This window comes from Gracilinanus agilis, chromosome 2, assembly GCF_016433145.1.
Source record: "Gracilinanus agilis isolate LMUSP501 chromosome 2, AgileGrace, whole genome shotgun sequence".
NCBI lineage: Eukaryota > Metazoa > Chordata > Mammalia > Didelphimorphia > Didelphidae > Gracilinanus > Gracilinanus agilis.
The window spans coordinates 178,974,187-178,983,813 of record NC_058131.1 but is presented as its reverse complement, the minus strand read 5'-3'; positions in this window follow the sequence as shown (position 1 = coordinate 178,983,813).

Below are 9,627 nucleotides of genomic sequence, written 5' to 3'. Positions count from 1 at the left end.
CATGGAAGCAGCTGTGATTACCATCAACTGTGTTTATGGAACCTCCTAAATTTGTCCCTGTGGCTTAGGAACTTGCCTTAAGGAAAGTCCCAGATTGACCTTGTCTTAGATTGAACAATAAACCTTAAAGTACCCAATGATCTCAGTTTAGACAGAATCAGTAGGTAAAATCAAATCTTAAATACCCCAAGTTTCTCCCACTGTATCAGAGACCTCTCCCAAATAGTCAATCCTTGGCTGGAACCATCCTTGCCTTATATCCATTGTAAAGCATTAATCTCTCCCAGGTAAATCCAGCCCCTGGTTGTACTCCTGTTAAGTCCATTGTAAAGCCTATCAATTGAACCCCAAAGTGTATATAAGATCCCCAAGTTCTTCAGCTCTTTGGAAAATCTCCTTTGGTGGGGTTTTTTCCTAGAGACATTATTCCCAGAGTCCCAGATCTTTGGCTATGTGTAGTATCTAGCATTTAACTCTGTGTAGTGGCTGATCTGAGCATTGTCTTCCTTGTCCTGATTAAAGACTGTTCTTTCTAACTACTTTAGTATTTCTGTGTTTTTCTAAGGTTGACATTACCAAATGAAGTATTATAGAGGGAGAAGAGAAGAGGATCCAAGTCAGAACCCTGAGGGACACCTACTATTAAAAGTATGTGATCTTGATGAGGATCAAGCAAAAGAAACTGGGAAACAGGCAGACACTGATAGGAGGAGAACCAGAAAAGAATAGTATTCTAGAAAACTGAGAGAAGAAAGTATCAAACAGGAGTGATAAGTAGCGTGAAAATTAACTTAATTATGCTGCACTTTTACCAGAACTCTTGTTTATAGAAGAGGCTTTTTAGACTGACCAATCACAGGCCTGAGCTGAGGACCAAAGTCTTGCTTATACCTGCTTCCTATAATTGCTTAAATTATGGTTCTTTGTCTCTGAATTTAGTTTAGAATGCAGTTGGTTTGTAATGGATTAATAATATTTAGAAATCTAACTCCTGCTAATCATTGATCTTATCTTGCCTCTTGGAATTTTGCTAACCTCAGGGTCTGTGAGAAAGAAAGGAAGTTGGGCCTGTTATCTTTAATCCCAAGCTATCCTTCAAGGATGTCAGCTTCGATGTCCAAAAGTCTGGGCACTATCTTGTACCTGACCTCCAACAATGAGCCCTTCTTAGTCTTGTGAGAAAAGAAGTGGGAGTCCAGTTGGGTGTCATTTAGGCCCATTACCAGCTTTCCAGTCAATCATGCACCCTGCCTATCAGCTCTGTAACCAATCATTTTTGTACTTAATCGCATGGCTCTGTGCTTTGTGTAATTCCTTTTCCCTTCCCTTTTGTGATTTTCAGCTTTAAAAGCTGCAATTAGCATTGGGTACTGTCCATGCTTATGGTTTCCTGACGCACCTATCCCTGGTCCTGTCCATATTAAAGACACAATTTAGAGATTGACTTCTCTGGTTTATTTATTCTAATTGGGGAGCTACTTTAATTAAACCTGACTCCTTTGATCTGAGCTAGAAGTCCTGACTCCTTTGTTCTGAATCAAGAGTTGACAATAGTTTCAAAGGCTGAAGAGAGGTCAAGGAGAATGAAGACAGAGAAAAGGTCACTAGATTTAGCAACTTAGAAATCACTGGTAATTTTAGAGAGAACAGTCTCTGGGGAATCTATTCTAGATGACCCTTTCCAAAGTTTAACTACAAAGGGTAGAAGAGATATTGGACAATAATCCTTAAGATGGAAGGGTCAAGTAGGGGTTTTTAAGGATGGGGAGAGACATGGGCATGTTGGTAGGCAATAGGAAATGAGCCAATAGAGAGAATAAATTGGTAATAATCTTGGGAAAGGAGGGAACATGCATTTAAGTAGCACCTACAATGTGCTAGGTACTTTACAAATCACATTTGACCTTTACAACAACTCTTCAAGGTAGGTGTCAATAATATCCCCATTTTAGTATTGAGGAAGCTGAGGGAGACAGGTTAAGTGACTTGCCCAGGGTCACATAGCTATTAAGTGTCTAAGTCTGGATTTGAACTAAGTCTTGACTCCTGGTCCAGCAATTCATCCATTCTACCACCATGTTGCCTAGGGAAGGCATTAGCATTGAAGTAGTTTGAGAAAAGGTTCTTGTAGAAAATAGAATTTTAGTCTGCTTTTGAAGGAAGCCAGCAGAGCCAGGAAGTGGAGATGAGAAAGGAGAGCATCCTATTTATGGGAGGTAAGGGGGTGGCACAGTCAGTGGAAATTAAAAATGCTTTGGAAGGTAGTGTCTGGTTCTGAGAAACAGCAAGGAAGTCAATATCAGTGGATCACCTCAGGGAAAGGAAGTTTGTAAGGTGTAAGAAGACTAGAAATCGAGGAAGGAACCCATTATAAAGGTCTTTTAATGCCAAACAAGATTTTATATTTGATCCTGGAGATGACAGGGAGCCATTGTAGTTTTTTGGGATGAGGGTGACATGATTAGCCCTTTTACTTAAAAAATTACTTTGACAGCTGAGGGAGGGTGTACTAGAGTTTAGAGAAAGTTGAGGCAGAAAAACCCACAAGCAGTCTATTTCAGTAGTCCAGGTATGAAGTGATGTGAGCCTACACCAGAGTGGCAAGAAGATTAAAATTGATCCTGTATCATTTTCTTATTGATCCTATTTACAAGCAGTTGATTTTGTCCTTAAAGTCATGGTTCTTAAAGTCATGGTTCTTTGACTCTGCACTTATTTCAAAATTCAGCTGGTCTGTAATGGGCTAAGTTTAGACATGCACCTCTCCTGCTAATCACTGATCTATTCTTATCTCAAGGAATTTTGCTAACCTTGAGGACTATGTAGGAAGGAAAGGGAGTTGGACCTAATATCTTTAATCACTAAGCTATCCTTCAAGAATGTCTGGTTTGCTCTCCAAAAGTCTAGGCCACTATCTTGCACCTGGACTTCAACAATGAGCACTTCTTAGTCTTGTAAGAGAAGAAGGAAGGGTCATTGCAAACTCTTAATACCAACCTTCCAACCAGTCATGTTGTTCCCTTCACCTAAAATTTGTAACCAGTCATGTTGCCCTTAATCCCATGATGTCATCTACCCTGTTCTGTTCTTTGTTCCATATTCCCCAAAAACCTATAAAAAGAGATTTTTCTGCACAGGGTCTTTGGCATAAATGGAAGCAAGTCAATGGCCCATTTATTGATAGATATTGTAGATAAAATGTTATCTTGCCTAGAGATCTGTCTCAGTTTACTCTTATATTCAAATTCTACTCTAACAGAGATATCAATATCAAAGGAGAGAAGGGGGCATATATAAGAGGTATTATGAAAGTAGAATTGACAGAATTTGACAACAGATTAAATAGGGGATGAGGGTGGGATAGTGAGGAGTTAAGGATAAAAAGTAGATTGCGAGCCAGGTGGCTGAGAGGATCATAGTGCCATCCATAGTATAGGAAATTTAGGAAAAGAGGATGGTTTGGGGAGTAATGATAATGAGTTTATTTTGGGGTATGTTGAGTTTAAGGATGTATCATCTGATCCCTAATAGATAAAGGGAGATGTAAGACTAGATGCCAGGAGAGAGGTTAGGGCTGGATAAATAAATTTGAGAATCATCAGAACAGAGATGATCATTAGAACCATGGGAGTTGATGAGATTACCAAATGAAATAGTATAGAAGGAGAAGAGAAGAGGGACAAGGTTGAAGATTTGGGTGATATTCTTGCTCAGTGGGTAGGACCTGGATAAAGATTTAGAAAAGGAGACCAAGAAGAAATGATTAGACAGATAGAAGAACCAGAAGATATTTGTCATGAAAACCTAGAGAAAAGAGAACATTAAGGAGAAAAGGGCTAATATATATAGTGTCAAAAGCTACAGAAAGGTCAAGAAGAATTAGAATTAAGAAAAATCATTAGATTTTGGCAGTTAAAAGATCACTGATAAGTATGGAGGGAATATTTTCAATTGAATGATGAAGTCAAAAGCCAAACTGCAGAGAATTAAGAAGAGATGGAGAAGAAAGGAAATAGAGGCACCAATTGCAAAGTCAATCAGTCAATAGGCATTTATTGATTGATTTATTATCATGTGCCAGGTACTGTGATGAGCCCTGGAAACACAAAGAAAGACAGAAACACAATCCCTGTTCTGAAGAAGTTCACATTTTAGACCGGGAAACAACATGTAATTAGGTTTGTAGAAGATATATAGTATATGAAGATAATCTGGAAAGGGAGGGGAGGGTAGATATTAAGAAAGACCTCCTTGATAATGTCTTCATTTGCAGTATCATCATCCTTGTCCCTTCCTTTACCAAAGTATCATTGGAAAATATAGCGTAGGAATCTCTGGTCAAAGGCTTAGAGTGCTTTCATCTAGGCCAGTGGTTCCCAAACTTTTTTGGCCTACCGCCCCCTTTCCAGAAAAAATATTATTTAGCCCCCTGTCACATACTATCACCACCCCCTTACAATTATTCACTGCCCCCAAATGCACCTGTGGCCATCACTGACCTCCTGGATCTCTGCAGCACCCACCAGGGGGTGGTGGTGCCCACTTTGGGGATCACTGATCTAGGCTAACAAATATTTTAAAATTAATTACCAGACACCCCCAGTCCCTTCCTGTGCTGTGTGGTATATTAGTATTTCAAAAGTTCTTTGATTCCATCAATATGGTTATTCCCTCTTCCTTCGTGAGTTGCTGTGGTCAGAAAAATTCATCACCTAAGTCACAAAATCATAGATTTAAAGGCAAAAAGGACCTCAGAGGCAATATAGTACAACTCTTCCTGCTCCCCATTTTACATATGAGGCACCGGGGTCAGGGAAATTAAGTGACTTGCTCAAGATCACACAGATAGTAATTAGAAGGAATAGGATCCAAATATATATCCTCTGACTTCAAATCCACTATGCTTTCCAGTGATGTGGTCAACCTTTATTGTGTGTCTACAGATAATATAACATCTGATGATGTTGTCAATGTTGTCCTCAAAGCCTGTCTAGCCTTGTAGGACCTGTCAGAGCTTGCATTCTTCTAGCACAGTTTTCAAGGTCTCAAGTTCTTCTACTCCATATCAAAATGAGAGATCAGAGAAGGATTTTAATGAAGGGCTTATGATATTAGAATCAACAAACATAAATGAATGTTAAGCTGATTAGGTTTGGCATTTGTATAGTGAATGGCAGGGAATTTCAGGTATAAGCTCCTAAAAGATCTTTTAGTCAGTAAGATGGCCAGGGATAAACAATGATAGAGGCAATAGGGTCAGAAAACCTAGTCAGTGGACTGAATGAAGATGTGAGGGATTATATATAAGCCTATCAGGCACTAATTCCAGGACAGGAAGAGATTCTGATCTATTTGTAGCCTGATTGTGGATTTTTGCCTTGTTAGTTGAAGGAGTGCTGCAGTTGAAGGGATTGGGATTTGGAGTTGGTGGGTTTGTGTTTGAATCCCTTCTCTAAGACTCACTCTCTTTTTGGCAACCAGGAACATCAATGTGATGTTAAGCTACATTAAGAGAGGTGTACTTTTTAGCAACAAGGAGAGGGCCCACTCTAGTAGGAGTTCTGAACCCCATTTTGCGGCACATATTCTTTGTATGGTGAAGACTATGAACCCCTCTCAAAATAATGAGTGTTGCCTACATTCATAATTGAAGGAGATACTAAATTTCAGTTAGTAATTTCTCCCCATCCCTATGGACCCCTTGAACTCTAGGGATACATGAACCTCAGGTTAGAACCCCTACAACCATACTCTGCCCTGGTCAGAACACATTTGAAGTGTTCTGATCAGTTCTAGGTGCCATAGTTTAGTAGGGGGCCAACTAGGAAGGTGAAGAGTCTTGAATTACCTGAAGGAATGAACAAATGTGGATGTTTAGCCTACGGCTGTCTTCAAGTATTTGTAGGGCTCTCGTGAAAGGAGGAAACTTATTCTTTTAAGCCCCAAAAGGAGAACTAGAAGAAATAGTCGTAGAGAGGTAAATTTAGTCTTTTTTTTTTTTTAATCCTTACCTTCCATCTTAGAATCAATATTGTGTTCTGGTTCTAAGACAGAAGAATGGTGAGGGCTAGGCAATGGAGGTTAAATGTGACAGGGTGACACAGGTAGGAAGTGTCTTAGGTCACATTTGAATCCAGGACTGTCTCTGAGCCTGGGTCTCAGTCCATCTAGATGCACCCCAAATTTAGTTGTGATAAAAGAAATTTAAAAATTCCTAACAATTAAAGGAATCATCAGCCTCATTCCATAGTAGATTAGCCTTCACTGGGGTGGGCATTTGGGAGAGGTTTTAAACAGAGGGTAGATGACCATTTTCTGGGCAAGCTATGAGGGGATTCCTCTTTGTGTCTTGGATGGATTAGATGACCATTGAGGTCCTCCCCCAATTTGATACATTTCTGTGAATATGTGTGATCTTGGATGTTATCATCTTTAGGCTTTGGTTTCCTTATATATGAAATAAGGAGATTTGGACTAAATGATCTCCAAGGTTTCTCCTAGCTCTCAACCCCATGATTCTTAGCATCAGGAGGATTGGAAGTGGGGTACATGAATTGCTTTGTTGGAATCATTGAGTGTTGGTGTTGTGAGGATCCAGGGCCAAGGGGGAGCCAAGATTTTTTTCCCTCTCCTCTTTCCTGATCTTTTTTCCCATGATGTCTCTTCTACTTCACATTGTTCCTTCCTGCCTCTATTTCTATTCCCATGCTGTTCTCTTGAAGGGATACCTCTATTTCTCTTCTTCACCTAACCAGTGCTCATCTAACCTTGCAGATCCAGCCCAAGTACTATTTTTCAGGAAGCTTTCCTGACAATCCCTGGCTGTAATTCTTTCCACATCCACTGTTGTCTTTGTCCACTCGGATATATTCTGTTGTACTTTGTTGGGGTAGAGGTAAACAGCTTCATGAGTGCAAGTAGCACTCATGGTGAATGCTTTTTTTTGACCTCACTGTGTTTCCCACAATGCCCAGTGAAAGAAAAGGCCTACAGAGCAAGAGACATCTGAAGGCTGAGAACATTATGTTTAATATGGTAATATCCATTCATGAGAGAAGAGCACACATAGTAGTAGTAATCCATAGGCAGGGATACATTCCCTTGGATGAAACACTCAAACACAAGCAAAGTGAGAGGGCTCAGACAGTGATTCCAGAACATTCTCTTGGAAAAGCAGGACAGCATTGGTGCTTGGAGATGCAAACCCCCAAACTGTACAAAACCAACCCATAAATATATATTTATATTATGTATATATAAAATTGCAAAATAAAAGCCCAAGAGACCAACCATTAATCTGCATGTCACAGTTGTTCCAAAAGTGTTGACATGCCAAAGAAAGGCAGGAAGGTTTGCCAGCGGTAGTGCCAAGATACAGGGTGCAAGCATCTTGATAGCTGAAGTCGTATGTACATGGAACCCCTACTTCAAACTTCACAATAGTAGCAAAAGGCCAAGCTTAGAGAATATATGTACAAGTGGAGACATTAAATAGCACTTTGAAGCCACGATTGTCAGACACAGACATTTCACTGAAACAGCCCAATAACTATACAGAACATTGTACCCTAGACTTACTCTGCTTTAGTTAACCACTGCACAGGCTCTCCCTGGCTTCTATCCATTTTATTTTTCCTTTCCTTTATGGTAAGAGGTCAAAACACCAAATCTGAGCAGTTACCAGTTTTATATCATAGGAGATCAAGGATAGAGCAATCCACAAGGAGAAAACAAAGGATTTCTTTGAGTAGAATCGGAGACTTGGATTGGGCATGAGGTATGGAGTTGGGAGGACTCTGGTAATCTGGTTTGTCTGCCAAGGGTCCTTCCAAAGTTGTAAAGATGTCGCCACTTGTCCCCATGGCCCTCTTGTACTCAAGTCCAGCTGCCGCAAACCATCAGCTTCACTTTAACAAAGAACCCACCTAAAAGCTATCTAGGTGAGGTAGCTCTCCCCCAAGAGGCTGAGTTTGGGATTTTGATATAAGTATAGCATCTCTTTCCAATAGTTTCATCTGTTTCCAAATCTGGAGAGAAATTTAAGGGCTTTGCCAAACTAAAACTACCCTTTGCTACTGCTAGCAAGAGCAAGATTTATGGAGGGAAGGGAGAAAAACTGGCAGATACTGGGGCAATCAGAAAATGTTTGTGCTCCTCCTTCTCCCTAGCTAAAATGCACTGCTCGGGCTCATTCCAGCATTATCATTGAAGTGGCAGTGTAGCAGAGTGGAAAGATTCCTGGCTCTTGAGATGAAGGAACTTGGTTGAAATCCCAATTCCACTGCTTATTCATGTGAACTCAGGCAAGACACTTCCCTTTTCTGATATTCACTCATTTTTCTCATAAGTAAAATGAGAGTATTTGAACCAGATGATCTCTGAGGTTCTTTCCAGTTCTAATAGCCAATCATCACAATTTCTAATATCTATCAAGGCTGAGCACCAAATGGAAAAGAAAAGATTCAGTCCCTAAAACCCCACCCCCTCCCACATAGTGGTAATTAGCCAACTTTGGGATCCCCCAGGCCAGGAATAGAAGAGTCTCAGCTTGCTTTCATGTGCTAGGGATTTGTCTGGCTAGTTTCCCTCCATTATGCTGTGGTAGGTTTTTTATTCCTTTTTCTGTTTTGAAATCTTCCAGAAATTACTGAGTCTGAGTCATAGCTTTAGAGCTGGAAGAGACCTCAGAAGCCATCTAGTCCAACTCTTTCATTTTATAGATGGAGAAATTAAAGGTCCAAGGAGATTCTGTGACTTGCCCAAGGTCTGTAGATGAGCCATTTCACTTTACCTTCCCTTTGGTAAATACATTTCAGGCTTAGGGAATTTCAGTTATTCAAACATAAGCATAAAAGTAGTTAGTATTCCAAGTTCCAAATTTTGCATTTCTAAACTTACCTCTGTGTGTGTGTGTGTGTGTGTAAAATTTTCTCTTAATGGAATTCATAAAAACAATGGAATATGATACATGAACATTTCTTATTATATGGATTTGAAAGAGCTAAATCATATGCCTGAAAACAGCAATTCCATAATGGAAAAGCCTAAGGATTTCCGCTCCATTCAATTGAATCCAAAAAGTATTTATTGTGACTACTCTGTGAGGAGAAGCAGCATGGTGTAATGATTAGAGAGCCTAGCCTAAGAAGCAGAAAGACATGGTGAAAGTCTCCCCTCTGACACATACTAGCTGTGTCATTAGGGCAACTGACTTAACCTTCTAAGTGCTCTAAGGATAGAAGTTGGAGAGAAGGTGCTGACTTACAATGGTAAAGGGAGTTTCTTCTTCCACGAATCCCCTATATAAGTGAAAGCTCAGGTCTAGTCCCTATTCTAAAGGGTATATGAGGTAAATTCTGTTCCTGTCTCCAAAATGATCTTTGTAAAAACACATTATTTTCAAAGCATACAACTCTTTCTTGCTCCTCATCAAAAGCCAGCCAGATACTCCACTGAAATACATAGACACCAGTCTTCTTTGACAAGAATTGTGAGGTGCTTCCCAACCCTCCCCCCCCCTTACCCTTTAACCTCCTTAATGGGAAATGAAACCTTTTTTGGGTGGGGGAGAAAAGCTTTCTGGGCACATGGCTTTTGATGAAATTTTTTTGAAATCTCTCTCCAATC